Source organism: Hyaena hyaena, unplaced genomic scaffold (assembly GCF_003009895.1).
Source record: "Hyaena hyaena isolate Hyena2069 unplaced genomic scaffold, ASM300989v1 scaffold_1441, whole genome shotgun sequence".
In the NCBI taxonomy this organism is placed as follows: domain Eukaryota; kingdom Metazoa; phylum Chordata; class Mammalia; order Carnivora; family Hyaenidae; genus Hyaena; species Hyaena hyaena.
In genome coordinates, this window is record NW_024082076.1 from 119664 (window position 1) to 136107 (window position 16444).

Below are 16444 nucleotides of genomic sequence, written 5' to 3' on the forward strand. Positions count from 1 at the left end.
TCCTCAGGGGTGACAATCCAAGTTATCACAAACAGTTACATTGCAACTAAGAAAACTCTCAGGTTTGAGTAACAGAAGGAATACATTTATCCAAATCAAAATTGCCATTTGTTTTTAAAACATCCTCTTCCACTTTAACACTGGCCATGTGGATTAGTTAAGTGCTTGCAAAAGCATAAAGCTTTGTTTTTGCATATTCTAGTCAATAACAATTGCCTTTGGGATTAAACACAAGACCTGAAAATTCCAGAAATGTGAGACACTATGTGCAAGTGTAGTATTGTGTTGAAGGTGGTAGTTGTAAAGTTTGCTGTCACCTGTATATCCGTGCCAGATTATGTGTACACAAGGAATTCTAAATTGCCACTGATTCAAAGTCCATTAGTTAATTTGTTTGTTAATTTTCCTTCTATTCTGCTGGTCCAAATAATGTTTATAGGAGTATTACATTGGAATAGGGGGCTTTATGCAGTATTAGTATCTGGATCCATGAATAGGCATGTATCCTAAACTACACAAAACAAAAAGCCTTTCTAAAGTGTAAATTTTTAAACAATTTTAATGTACAACTTTCTACTTAGTGCTCCCACGCAATATCAACAGACCCCCTTAGTATGATCCCTGAGCACCAGGAGAGTTAAGATTTACAGTTGAATCTTATAGCTCAGAGCATGTTTGGGGGGAAAAATGCCTCTCTGCTGAGAATAAGATACTTTCTGATACTATGACTTAAGGGAATTGCTGGCTGGAAATCTCTACAGGATGTTTCTGCCAGGAAAAGAACAGAATGGACTAAGGTACATACTGGCCTCGCTGTGATATGTGAGTCTGTCCCCAAAATAATAAACTCCTGGATTTAATACTGTATAAAATACTCTTTCATACAACAAACAACTCTCCTTCAATGGCTTTCCCTAGGGAATGAAACAGTATGAAAGAAATAAATTTCCCTCCAACACACACACACACACACACACACACACACACACACACAGAAGCAGTGCATGTTCTGATGAGTGAACCCACAGACCTATAGACATATGCACAAAAAAGGGAATATGTTTAACAATGCCTCATTATAAGTTAAAAGCATTACCCTAGAGCACTATAGCATCCTTGTACAATTTGGGCGAATGTTTCTCAGCCTGTGGATATGTATTTTTAATAGCAACCAGTGCAGTCTACTTGTCTATTCTGAAAGTTCATTACCATTCTTTTCTCTTCCCTATTTAGAGTATCATATTTCTTGTACTTTTAATTTTGGTATTTCTTAGCACCTATAAAGGGTAGCAGGTGGTCTCTTTTGGAACCCGAATTCTTCTATTCATATGCCAAGTAAATTCAGAGAGCTGTCGTCTCTTCTCTGCAGTCCCTTCTAGAGGGACCTGCTTTCAGTGGTGGAGGTTATTTAGTATCTCTTCTTATTCAGACACTAGTGACTCCACTGAACATGCCTGTGAGATTGTGAACCCAGAAACAAAGATCCTGTTAATGGGAAATTTTCAAGATGGCAAGCTTATCGCCTGTAAGCAATTTGCAGTTCATGAGTACTTCCTTTATTTGTGAACCCTGTATATAAAGCAAAGTACAAAATTGAGGCTCTCTGTTGAAGTTTTATATTATTTTGTATATGAAGACTAAAGATTAGAGATTAAATATTCTTGGTATAAAGCCCACTTAAAAGAATGCACTATTACCCTAACTTTAATCTATCTATTCACATGAAGGGCAAATATCCCCATTCTAATCTACCTATTTGTATTTCAGAATATTTTTCTAGAATATCAAATCTAAAGAAAAACATTTCTATAGTTATTTCTCATTTATTTATATAATGGCCAGTATCCTGATGAAACTTATAATGTAAGATTAGCTACATTATATTTTAAATTTAGATTCTTGGACACTCCATTTCTCCTTGGTGATGTCTGAATTTTTCCTCTTACTGGCTTAGCTACATTTTACAAAGTTTCACATCTTAGCAGTATTTTCTCATTGGAAAATAATCCACTTTTTCTGATTCTCTATCATCCACAAACTATCAGCTTTTATGAATTATAAATTTTATGAATCTATGTGAAAATTATAGTATCTAATTCATCAGTTAACCTCACTGTCATGTTGCAAGCAAGGTCACTGCTAACCCATAGAACATTGTGGTGCAAATCAGAAAAATATTGCCCCTTTTATGAAAACACATCTCTGACATGGTTTAAACAGCAGGAAACCTCCTCATATAGGTTAAAAAAGCTCAGCTCAGAGGCGCCTGGGTGGCTCAGTCGGTTGAGCGTCCCACTTCGGGTCAGGTCATGAACTCACAGTTCGTGGGTTCGAGCCCCCCTTCGGGCTCTGTGCTGACAGCTAGCTCAGAGCCTGGAGCCTGTTTCAGATTCTGTGTCTCCCTCTCTTCTCTGACCCTCCCCTGTTCACACTGTCTCTCTCTCAGAAATAAATAAAACATTAAAAAATGAAAAAAAAAGTTCAGCTCAGAGTTCATATTACTGATAAGAATCCACTACTGTAGGGGCATCTGGGTGGCTCAGTCAGTTAAACATCCAACTCTTGATTTCAGCTCAGGTCATGATGTCACAGTTTATAAGTTCAAGCCCCACGTCGGGCTCTGCAGCAACAGTGCCGAGCCTGCTTGAGATTCTGTCTCCCTCTCTTTCTGTGCTTCTCCCACTTACAGTCTCTCTCTCTCTTTCCCTCAAAGAAATAAACATTTTTAAAAATCAGGTACTTTGGAAATCTTTACCCTTAGTCATGTGAAGACCAAGTGATGAGAGACTAGAAATCAGTATAAATACATATATGTGTGTATACAATATGTTTATATATGTGTGTGTAAGATGGCATACAGATATAGACACAGATGTAATGAGGCAATTCAATTCATGTCAGTCATAGAGAAGACCAGGGACGTGTGGTTCAGTGAGAATCAATATACATGTGCATATATATACATATATATATATACACACATATATATGTAACAAATATATATATGAATAAGCATACATACATGAAAACTCATTGCTACTTCTAGAAAAATATCTTAAATCATACTTTCTGGTTTATATCACATCCATGACATTATTTTTATATGTAAGTCATTGTTTCATTGGAGATTCAGGAAAGAAATTTCTTTTCTTCCTTGGTCCTTAAAGATTGAAGAGCCAATTAATGATAGAGGCATTTGTCACATTGGTAGTGCTATAGAATTTGGTATTATTTGGTCATGGAGAGTGGTATGTGGAAAAGACGTTTGCTCCCTATGACCAGTAGCTTTTATATTCAATGTAATATTTCTGAACAAAGAGAAATATTACATTGAATATAAAAGCTATTGATTACAGGCAGAAAATATACTTACCAATTACTGCCTTAAAGAAGAATATAAAGTGCTCTCCAGCTGAAGTGGTTACAGCTGGTTGCATACAATAAACCACCACACCGGTGTTCCTCAGCTCACATAGTGTATCAGAGAGGTTCCAGATTCGTCCTAAACAAATGCTTGCATGTTTATATTTTTTCTTTTAGCTTAAAATCCATGGTAGAGTTTCAGGAAAAATAAATAGGAAAGCGTGTGGCAGGGATGCCTGCCGAGAGATTGGCTGTCTAAAGAGCCTGCTATGTAATCAGCTAAAGCAGTTAGTGGCTTTTTACAGCTTCAAAGCTGCACTTTTTCGGAGGTTGAATTTTTCAGTCCATGTATTCTTCCCATAATTTATAAGAATGCCAGGGACCCTGGAATGCTGCTTTGGTAAACAATAACTTTAAATATTACCGTTGATCTAAGCCACCTTTCGGCTTTACGTTCACATGAGCACACACAAATATGCTAGATTAATAGGTTCTGTGGTCTGTTTACACACCTTCAACCGTCCTACCATCTTTGCACTTGGTAATCAGCCTACAATGAGCCACCTCACCCCTTTCTGCCCTTCTCTTTGGGGGAGAAGAAAAATCCCCTCCCAGACTCCATATCTATCTTATTGATTGCCTTCCCAAGCTGCAGAAAATTCTTTTCTCACTTGGTGTTCCATTTAAACGTTGTATACTGTTGGCAGTGCCATCAACAACTCCCCAGAGGGCACGCCATGCCTGAGAGAAGGGTGAGGCTGCCCAAAGACACATGAGAATGAATAGTCTAAAGTTACTACTCACCCACCCTGGGGCCAACCAGTGACTAATTTCTAACCAACCAGCAGCTCTTTCAGATTCCACTGTGTCTGTCACACACCGCATTTCAGCCCTGAGATTTCTCTCATTACTCATTTTCTCTCTGGCACAAACTGCTGTATTCAGCAGCCAGACTCTAGAAACTTGCAGGGCACGGAGCTGTAGAAATCTAACAGATAATAATAAAGAAGTATTTTTAAAGAAACCATCTTTTCACAGGAATTCTTACCGTCATCACACTCCTGTACACATTTGGGACAGCAGTGTTCTACTCCACCTCACACTTCCTCAGAAGCAAGGAAATCCTGTTCTGCCTTGCCGTGGCTAAATAGTAATGTATCAGACATGCCCTTGCTTGCCATCTGGCTTTCTGACAGGCTTTGGGTTTTAAATCAAGCATGAAGCATGAAAAGTTGTAAATATCAAAAGTCTGACAAAGCACTCCTTTAATATTTGCAAGTTTCAATTTATTTTAGACAATGTGTTGGGTAAATGAAATTAGGACTTCAACACATCTCCTCTGACATATATCAATGTTTACACCTTTCTCAAGTTTCTTTGCTCTTAATTTCTGCATCATAAGTCAAAAGAAATTTCTCAGGAATTATTGTTCAACTCCAACCACTATTAAAGATACTTTAGTTTATTAAAAGGCTTTCTTTGACATATAAAAAAGAAAGGAAAGAAGAAAGAAACTATTACATTTGAACTGGAAAGATAGACTAGTAACAGGAAGTAGATTCCAGGTATGGGGAAAAAAACCAATACACCACAGCAACTAAGCAATATTTATTTTTATGGCATGGTATACAAAATATATAAACCATTTTCTTTGAGATAGAGATTGACCAAAGAAAATACTATCCTCATGGTTTTTCTCTACACAGGCAATAATTTTTAAAGTGAAAAGAACAGATCTATAAACCAGTAGAAATATCACACTATTTCTCTGAAAACTGTTTTTTTAAAAGGCATCTAAAACCTTATGCTGAACCTATCTGAAATACAAAGAAGTAGGAATTACTTTGTAAACTTTCCCCCTCTCCCTCTTTCTCTCTCTCTCTGTCACACCCCCCTATGTGCACATGCACACGCACGCACGCACACACACACACACACAAACACACTTTGAGACACTGCAATTTAATTAAGGAACAATGATACACATATACCAAACATATACATATACACCAAAGCAATTTTTAAAATGTTTCTATGGCTTTAATGAGTCTCCTAAAGAGGGAGTCTTAGATCTCCAAAGAGATTAAGGTTTCAAAATACTTTTATCAATTTTTAAGATTACAGATGCTATACACATAGACTAGCTTTGGGGCACTATTCTGAATTTAACTGATTGAAGAAGGCCCAACTACCGACAGAGAGTGGCTGTTTCCAGAGTTGCAATTTTCAGCAGTGATTTCTACCCGTTACCTACCATGCACCACTTATTAAATACAAAACCCATTGCCCTGAAGAATCTGTTCACAATCTCTGCAACAGTGGCATCTGCAGAGGGGAGCTCCAGCCACTTGAAACTCATTAAAACATACTTGAGATTGACAATGAGTAGAGAACATCTGTCAGACTTGGCCAAGATTTCAATCAAGTGTGATGTTGCTGTGTTACTTGACTACATTGACTTAATAAATGAGCTGGTTGCTGTCAGCACAAGGAAAGTTTAGTTGTAATTACTATCCTGTCCCTTCGTTTTCTGAAATGTTCTTTCACTTAAATGTTCATGTTCTACGTGGAATGTATGAAAATGAATCTGATGAAATAATATACCATTTAGTAAAGAAATACATGGTTCATTTTCAGCTGACTAGAATTAACAAGAAGACCACTTCTCTAGTGAGTTTACAAGTATATACTCTTGAAAAGGTAAATTAAATCACACTCATCCCCAATCTATAGAAGTGTCTCCAGCTACATGTCCAGAAGAATGGAGTCTTCACTTTGATCTACAGATTGAATTGTTATAATAAAAGTTTGTGTGTGTAAGATTCGGGGGAAAGCAGAAGTTTTTTTCAATACCAAAGAGCCATAGATCTTCAATAAATAATGCCTTACCTTATACATAAGGCATTTCAAGCCTTATGTCCATATTTCACATTTAATCTCAGAACACTCCATTTTGCAGATGATTAAACAGAGGCTGAAAGAGATTCACTTATCTGCCCTAGTGACATAATTACTAAGCAACCGAACTGGGATTCCACTCATAGTGAAAGCTTTTCAAACACTACCACTGTGTTGCACTTGCTACTTTTGCCTTTTACAAATGTTTATTGAGGACTCAGACTTAAGTACCAGATGTCGGCTTTGACCACTATTGTTTCTAGGAGATTAAAAGTAATAAGTTTTCTGCTTACAGGATAGCACCATTGCTTAATGATCGAAGAATGTGAAATCCAGTCTCAGAGGCCAAGCAAGTTCAGCAGAATTTAGAAGAAATGATAACAATCGGTGAGCACCAAGCCAGACTCAGAGCAGAAAAACAAATTCACTCTCTTCATCTGATACACTGGAACATCTGTGTACCAGACCTTGAAAATTTGAGCTCACCAACTAGTGTAGCTGAGCCTGTACATGCCAGGAAAAGTGGAAAATGAATACCACCAGCTATGTGCACCAGTCTATTGATGGGATATAGTCCCTCTAGTTTGGTGGCACTTGTTCAAAAGGTGTGTATAGAAGGAGTCTTACATTAAAGGGAAGGATGTTTCTTCACATATTGTTTCCTCCATAGGCAGAGCAGTAGCAACTGTACCCAGGAAAACGCCCTCCTGTTTGTACATTAATAATAATTTTAAAAATTAATAATTAAATGTTCCCTTTGCCCACTACCAGTGATTAAAACTCCACATTGACTCACATTTAACAGGTATAGCCCCCAAATTTGACTAATGTTAAGCCTTCATTTCTGTTACTGTTACTCATCTAGAGCTTAAACCCACTGAAACTGTCCTGCTTTGATGCCATTAGTGTGTCAGCCTGCAGACACTCAGTACTTGGACAAAGTTCATCTTATAAATAGGATATTTTGATAAAAACTGTCCCCTACAGAAGGTCAAAGTAGTTGTAAAATTAACATCACCATGGTTGAGATGAGCCGCATAGCTAAGATTATCATAGTGTTAGTAAAAATAGGTCAGCCACACATAAATGTGTGAATTCTGCCTCCTCTGAACTCCCTTAGCATTTTATTTTTATCTCTCATATGGCACTTATCACTTTCCACCTTGTATTATAATTATTTGTATGTAGGTTTTATATCTCTTATATTTTTACAAGATCACACAACTCATTTGTTCTCCACAACACATAATAAATACACTGTCTTACACATAGTAGGCACTCATTACATGTTAATTGTTTGAAAGAACCCTAAAAATAACTAGGAAAGAAAACATTAATGTCTAAAAGCTGCTTTCATAAAAAGTATTTGACTATTGAACTGAACTTCCTTAGAACATTTAGCTTCTGTTCTGTGTTCTCTCTGCATGGGTAGCCATCATCACACATGCGCTCACGCGAGCGCACACACACACACACACACACACACACACACACACACAGCTGGTTCCAGCTATACTGAATTACTTTTGCTTCTCTGGTGTCTTGTACTTCCAGGTTTCGTTCATCTACCTAAGAGTCTCTCCTTCCTATTGCCTAACTTTTTTTTTCCTGACTGCTAAACTGATTCCTACTTCAACTCTCAAGTTAATGATCCTTCCTTTTGGAAGCATTCCCTAAGCCTCCAAACCCATCCCTGTGTATCTTGTTGCTTCCTCTATCATAGCACATATCACACATAATTTCTACACTGGCAGGTGGGCAGATGAGAATGTGCCTGGGAGACCAGAGCAACAGCTAGGGTCCTTTTCCAGGGAAATCAGGACAACCAGGGTCAGCCCAGCAATTGGTCCTGAGTATTCTGTGTGAATAGCCTCTCTATAAGCTGGTAGGTATTGTAGTTTTTGTGATTCACAGGCTTAATAGCCGACAGCCAACTTGAACAAATCCTACCAGGCATGTTCTATAAACATAAGTAACAGAGCACAGATTTTGCATAGAATTTATTTAATTAATTAAATAACTTTTCAGTTTAAAACAAATAGAATATCCTAAAAAAAAAAAAAAAAAAAAAAACTACAGGCCCAATAGCTTATCTGGTACATGGGGAAATGAGCTTTATGATTACTTACTTTTTAGTAACACTCCCCTCTTTATGCTGAATATCAAAGAAGACAATCATAACTTCTTTCTGAGGTAAGGAAAAGCATGGAGGGTAAGCTGCAAGAAAAGGTGACATATTGGTTGAGTTGGATTTAGCCGATTTAAGAAGGGGAGAAAGCTCGTGTCAGACAGGGGGAAAAGTGCCGGGAGCTGCACTGGCCTCTCTGGATGGCAGTCACAGTGAGGAAATGGTAGCATTTACACAGCGCCTGCCATGAGAAATGAAAACTGGTATCTCCTTCTGCTACTAGTGGCTCATGTTGGAAATGAGGCTGCTGGTATTGACCAGGCCTCACATTATTCCATATCAGACCAATATTCCAAACATAGATACCTCATAGGGAAAAGCATATTCCTGCCTTTACGAAAGAGATTTTAGATGAAAGTTCTGTGAATGACAGTAAAAAGCCTCTTCCTATGGGCCTTGCATATCAAAGACAATTGAGTCTGGCCCTGAGACTAAGAGCCTAATTTAGAGTTAAGGGCAAATATCCACCCACACCCATTTGTTTCTGCTTAGAGCATTTTCTGGCCTTGTATATGCTGATTGCTCCCTGTGAAGGAACCTATTGAGGAACTTCTTCTTTTGTGATTATGAGAGCAGAGGTGTTCCCTGAAAGACCTGTTTTTCTTCATACTTCCACCTTAAATAAACAAGCTATTGACCCCTGCCCACAGAGAAGTAACTTCACCCTTTTTATGCTAAATACTTTGGTATGTTAAAGATGCCTCTCTTCTCCTTAGGATAAGCATCTAAATCCCCTACATCAGTCACTATTGTAAACGTTATGCATGAGCCTTCTACATATCTATGTTCTGGGAAATTTCTTACATATCAGAGAAGTTTGTTATCAGAAACCATTGTCTAAGGCAAATGCCACTTCTGTGCCGTCCCCCAAACACTTAATGATAAAATGAAGTTGAGCCCCAGTCAGAGCAGAGATGCCTGCCTGGTGATCAGAAGGACTCTCAGGGCTCTCTCACTCTCTCGCCGACACCGTCCATCCTTCAGGGACCCCTGCACATGCTGGAGCCGGCCTCCAGCAAAAAAGCATGAGCACAATTCTAGAGATACGGAAGTGTGTGCATGACTAGAAAATTATGGCTTATTGGTTAAGATTAGTGTGTTTAAAAGTAGGTTTGGAAGAAGCTGAGGGCATGCAGGAGTTGAGGTTAAAAAGATAAGTTAATTTGACATTATAAATAATCTTGACAACTAATCAAAGGGGTTTGAACAATTCTGTAGGTTGGAAGTTATCCCAAATTTCCAAACAGGAAAACACATAGCCAATCCATGACTTAGAGAAACAATTTTGGTGACAAGTTAATGAATGAGAGAGAGAGAAAAAAGAGAAAGGCTGGAGGCAGAAAGAAGAATTGAGTAACCAGTTTCAATAACTTCAGAACTGCATATCTATAGTTCAATATGAATGCTAATTTAAAACTATTATCTCAATACTATTGAATTCAATAACCTTTAAGGCAGCACGTATAGGAGCAGGTGGGGTTCTTTTTGTTGTTGTTCTGTTTTGTTACTTAGCTCCAAGTAATTCAGGTAAAATTAATGTATAATTTGACCATAATGACCAAATCCACTAATGAGCTGATCGCAGGCGTGTTCCTAACTTTAAGAATATGGATTACAGTTGCAACTAAGGGAAAAAGACCAAAACAATGTTGGACCTGCTGAGATGTAGTGCAGATTGTAATTTACTGAAATAAGGTGGGGATTTTTTTACTCAGATATATAAAAAGCCACACTTATTAGTCAAAATTGGGATCTAATTGAAATCTACACATGGCAGTTTAATGTTGTTATTGAGATGAAGCTCATGGTCACAAAAGAAATTACATGGATAGGAATACGAGTTACAATACTTCTTTTCAAGTCAGTTATAGTACTTGTAACTTCTATTTAACTAAATTAACTTTATATCAGAATCCCAAAGAAATTTTGATGTGTTTAAATCCATGAGAAATTTTGTGGTACAAAATAGCTTTCCTTTCCTACCTGCTACCATTGTATGAGCACAGCTATGTTTCCCAAAACGTTATGTGGTACTGCACCTCAAGTCAAAGGAAAAGACAGAGACTCTGCAAGCATAATAATGCAGAAGAAATATGCCAAAAGAGGTCAATCTTGACAAAGCAATCTCTAGTTTACAATTCCTAGCCCTTTAGCTGGATATGAAAACATTCTTTTCTGTTTGGGAATATTATATTTACAGCGTCTATCCCTGCCTGCCTTTTCTCTCCCTTCCTCTAAAGTGGATGTTAATCGTCATGTAAGCCTTCTTCAAAAACATGAAGGGAAGTCATTGTATGCATGGACTAGAAAACCCATGTACCAGCTTTATAAGTTTGCTATTACAGAAGTTTCTGTCAATTTTTAAATAAGTGTTACTAAGTTTCACTAGTTGCAGATCTATTTGAGTATGATGCGCATTAAACTATTTGATCCTCAATAGTTCAAAGTAACTAACTCTTAAATATGCCCCTTGGTCAGAATGGATGAAAGCAAGGAGCCTCTAAGAAAAGTAAATCTTCCACTCCCAAAACATCATTCTAGGATGGGAAAAATGCTCATCCCAGGAACTACTCACTCCTGACTGGAGGAGATAAAGAAAGGTGTCACCCATGTTTCAGGTGACAGTTATTAAAGACAAAAGATCAATGCAAACTTATTTCAATGGATCACAGGCTATAATGGACTAAAAATGTGTCACACTGACTTTTTTCCTGAGTGAACTAAGCCTATGTGTCATATTTTGCTTTAATATTCTCTACCATCTTGGACCATTAAGAACCATGATCGAATAAAATGTACTCTTTATATCCTCCCGAGGTATCTAAGTCATATTCCATCCTCACCCTCAGGACCAAAGCATTTCTGAGGCACTACCAACTACAACCATAGCCCATTTATGAGATACAGTGGCAGCCAATATAATAATCTATTCAATAAATCAAAATTAGTTAATATTTATTGACTAATTCCTATGAGCCAGGCATAGTTCCAGACATTGGGGAATATGACAGTGTACATACAATGAAGTCCCTGCACTGATGGTTTATGTAACAAAACCTCAGCTAATGATAAGGAGTATAAGGAAATAAAAGCTATGTGAGCATGCTCTTAGTCTGAAATATCTCTTCTAGGAGGTAGCAGTTCACTAGAGACATGAGGTAAATATTTGGAAGAGAAGTGAGCAAAGGGACTAGCAAGTACTGAGACTCAGACAGACTCACACTGGATATATTCAAAGAATTGCAATTGATCTAACAGCCAGAGAAGAATGTTCAAGGAAGTGTGATGAGAAATGAGACTGGAGGGGTGCCTGGGTGGCTCTGTCAGTTAAGCATCCGACTTCAGCTCAGGTCATGATCTCACAGTCCATGGTTTCGAGCCCCAGGTCGGGCTCTGTGCTGACAGCTCAGAGCCTGAAGCCTGCTTCAGCTTCTGTGTCTCCCTCTCTCTCTGTCCCTCCCTTGCTTGCTCTCTGTCTCTGTCTCTCAAAATAAAGACATAATTTTTTTTTTATGAGACTGGAGAGGAAGTTGGGGATAGGATCATGTTTGGTTATGCAGATTGTCATGAAGACTGGATTCCATTGTTGGTGTGACAGGGAGCCATTAGAGAATTTTAAGCAAGGAAGTGATACCATATACTCCTTTAATTAATTCAATATAACTCAATTTAGCAGGCTTCTCTACCCATTAACATGAAAATGGCCAGTCCTACTTTCAAGGACTCAAAAGGTATATCCACAGAAGGAAAGTATTATAAATATGACTCCTTTTTTCCCCATCTTCCTTTTTAAATTTGGGCATATATCAAAATCAAAGTTAAGGTGGCAGAACTGGTCAAATAGTAATAATGAGAAGGAGATAGAACCATTGTTTATTCATATACAGGGATCTGTTGCAAAGTAATCATGGTTGCATTGTGAATGTTCTAATTGTCTTCTAGTTAATCATTGTGATTCAAACTTGTTCCCCCGTGGCCCTGGGCTCATCTATAGAGAAAGTAGATACATTTAAGTTATAAAAAACCAGTACCACAGAAGCCTGGTAGAAGAGGGAACTATTTTAAAGAACTAAATGTGTTCTACCCTACCCACTGCTGAAAAGCCACATGGGAAGACCTCAGCACTGAGATTGAAGTACCCTTACACTCTAAGGAGCCAAGGGCAATTCTAAAGAATGGAAAGGGGGCACTCTGGAACCCCCACATAGACTCTCACTTCCCCCATCTTGGTTAACACTGGGCTAAACAATCATTCATCTGAATTCCCTATGTGTGCTTGACCAGTCAGCCAAAGATATGTAATAATGTTCTCTACTGTACATGTATTAAAGTTATACTCAAATTGAGAACTTTTGACTTATTTTATTCCCTACATAAAAAGAAAAAAAAATGCCTAAGAAACCTTAGTGAAAATGTTCCCTGAAGCTATGTAGAGTCAAATAGAGAAATTGACCAGAGTAGTGAGCCATACTTAAATGAATGAGGGGTCTTTGTTTGCGTTAACTAATGAAGCTAGATTTCTTGAAAAACAGTTTGTATCTATAGAGTGAGATATCACTCATTTTAGATATTTAAATAGCAAAGAAGAAGACATTTGCTATAAATTTAAAAGACCAAAAAAAAAAAAAAAAAAAAGCCTGGGGACCAAAAAAAAGTTTGTTTGTTGATGGAAAAATACAAACATCATCGGGAGATAATGCAGATAACATAAACCAAAATTTGGGAAAATGTTTAGTGAAAAGAATGACCTGGTTGCATCAGCAAATGCAGTTTAGACAAGTTTTAGAAATTACTTTGTCAGCAAAGTGCTTTTGCCTCTTTCCAAAGAAGCAATGCATAAAAAGAAATAGAGGACTCTTGCTGAGGTAAATTGTCACCTAGTTCTAGGATCGAGGCTGAGAAAATGTAATGAAAATCAAATGTATTTAGAAGCAAAAATATACTATATTATTTTTCTAAAGTGGGCCAAGACTACACAACACAAATTCACTAGAAAATTCTGAATGCTCTAAGAACTCTCAGGGTTGCTCAGCGGTCTCCCTCAGAGAATCACTATGCCTCTGGGAGAATCATGTTCCAGTGAGCACAATGACTCAACTTACTCAAGACAAATTCTATGGTAGTTTTTTCCAACCACGTGGATGCATTCTCCATCAGAAGGACCCACCTGATCCACATGCTTCCATCTGAAGGAAATCTCAACTTCCTGCGTTAATTGGGAAAAGGCTTCTGTAGCCACCTGTGGTGACTTTCTTACTCCCCTATATTTGAGCCTGGAGCTACTTTTTAACTGGAATTTGAAGAATCCAGTCAAGCATTTTTTTTTCTCTTCATCTTCCAAGTATTACTGTCACCCCTGGAGCAGATGCCTCTTATTTGGGAATGAAATGGCTTTGATACACCAAGACTGAGTAATTTATTTTAAGAAATTAAAAAAATCAGAAATTGTGTCCTTCTGGTTTATTACAAACATATACTTAAAACAATTAATAACTAAAAACTGATTAGAAATCAGACAAATAAATGTTTTTCCATCCAGCAAAGGTTATCAACAATAGTCAGGCCATTATTTCAGTAAACTCTGCTCACATCTATATAATCACCCCAGGACCCCATGGACTTACCACCTCCTTCTCTGTACCATTCTTATTGATAACACCCCTGGTTTCTAATAACACTGGTTTCTGGATATTCAAATGTCCTCTTTTCAAGTGGAAGTCAATAATTTTTCCCACTCAAGTTTCTAGTATCTTGATTTGTCACTTTTAGGAAATCACCATCTTTCTATCTCCTTTTTAACCGTATGTAAAACAAAATTCATAAATTTGGCTAAAGTCAAAGTGCTTTGACAAGGATTGATGACAAAAATCCCTGCAGAGACTTTCCCCACATAAATTATTATGTAAATTCTTGAAAGTATACGTTTATATAAATAAATATGTGGAAAGGAGATTTGGATTTCTCAACTTTCTTTCATTATTTATTTATGAAGCATCCGAAATTAGATAAGTTTTATGAATTTAATGTTCCTAGTCCCTAAACATATGCTATAAAATTGGGTGATTTGGTGGCAAAATACTATGCATGAATTTTTCAATGTAATTTTTTAAGCCATCACTGGTTACATATTAGGATTTGTTCTCCCTTTTTTCCCCCACTACATGAGTTTGCTTCACTTTGAGTTGAATATTTGTTACAAAATTACATGACCTGTCTGATATATAAAAGTCATGATTTATAAAACCTTGTGTTAACAGTGCATATGGAGTGAGTACAAATATAATTATAAATGTAATTTCAGTTTTATTCTCTTTACTGGGCTACAGTATCTGTGAGTAATCTATTCCAAAACCAAAGATCAACCCAAATCCCTTCTACCAACTCTGTGCCTATATTCTAAGTATTTATTTAATGTCATTGTTCAGTAAGGGACCTAGAGACCTTTCACTCTAGGTAGAAGGAAAATGCAAATCTGTCAGTTATTTGCTAAGGTTCCTAAGGACACTGAAAACACACAGGCATTTGCAACTGTGAATTTCCCAGCAAATATAAAATCTTTGTCTTCTGGCATATTTGCTTAACTGAACAAAGTTTACACAGCCTGAAGAGGATTAACATTAACAATAATACAAAATTAAACCTTTGACATTCCTCCAGTTCATTTCTATGGCTGTCTCTTCTTTTCCCACATCGATTTTCCCAACTTGATCATAAAAAAGTCAGGGGAGGTACCTTACAGTGTTGATTAAACTCCTCCAGGCATTAATAATCACAGTTATATTTATTTTCCCTGCATTCATTTATTTAGGAACATTATTTAGTACCAAAAATGGGTATTATGTCACATACTAAATAGGCAATGATCCATTTAAAAAATTTTTAATGTTTATTCACTATTGAGAGACAGAGAGAGACAGAGAGTGAGAAGGGGAGGGGCAGAGAGAGAGGGAGACACAGAATCTGAAGCAGGCTCAGACCAACGAACCACAAGATCATGACCTGAGCCCAAGTAGGATGCTTAACTGACTGAGCCACCCAGGCACCCTGACAATGAAACATTTAAAAAAAAAAAACATTATTCAAGCCTTTATGATTTTATGTTTTGTGAGAGAGTGGGATAGATAAATGGATAAGTTATGGATTGCAAATATAATACTATAATTGTTATACAAATGCCATGGAAGTATGAAGAAAGGAACTATCATCTCTGGTAGAGAAAGGTTAAGAAGAATTCATGAAGGAGGTGAAATCTGAGCTAGTTTTAAAGCATCAGTAGACACTTGGTGATCTGGACTGAGAAAACATTCCAAATAGAACAGCTTACCAAAAAAATGAAGGTTTAATTTAAGTATTTGATGTGCCTGAAATAAAGAAGTAATATACAAATGAATGGAGTGGGAGGAAATTAAGCTATAAATATTTTTTGGTATCAAAGTTACAAAGTTGAGATTCAATGAATGGTAGAAATATGGTATAATTGATTTAAGCATGCCCCTAATGGTTGAGAATCTGTAGTATTTCAAATTTTTTCCCAAATTTTAAGGTTTGATGAATACCTTTCTGCAAAATTCTTTGACTACATCTCTAGCTAGTTCTTAAAGCTCAGATTATCAGAAATGAAATTAGTAAAGTAAATAGTTTACTTCTTTTATGTATCTTATAACATTTGCCATATTTACTTCTAAAAAGATGCCAATTTATCAGCAGCATGTGAGAATATCAGTTTCACTATCCCTTTTGCCAGTATTAAGTATCATCATTTAAAAAATAATATTCTCTAGCTGCATGAGGGGACACCAGGATTAAATCTTAGAGCATTATGAATATAAGGATCGGGAGTTTGAATTTAGTTCTGAAGTTAATGAGAAACCTATTAAAGATTTTTGATCAAGGAAGCAAAATAGCTAGATCAGTCCTTTAAAAAGATAAATGTTGGCAGCAAGAAATAAGATTAAATAGGATTGGCTTTGCCTGAGAACCCACACAATTTCATAA

At 36.9% G+C, this 16444-nt stretch overlaps 1 long non-coding RNA gene across 1 annotated transcript in view; it reads right to left on the reverse strand.

Annotated features, from left to right (window-relative positions):
* The window catches only part of LOC120225608, a 113637-nt gene that overhangs the window by 55919 nt on the left and 41274 nt on the right, over window positions 1–16444 (reverse strand). Inside the window, exon 2 of the long non-coding RNA XR_005526838.1 lies at window positions 8391–8478. This is a non-coding gene — a long non-coding RNA (uncharacterized LOC120225608). The remainder of the gene's footprint in view (window positions 1–8390; window positions 8479–16444) is intronic.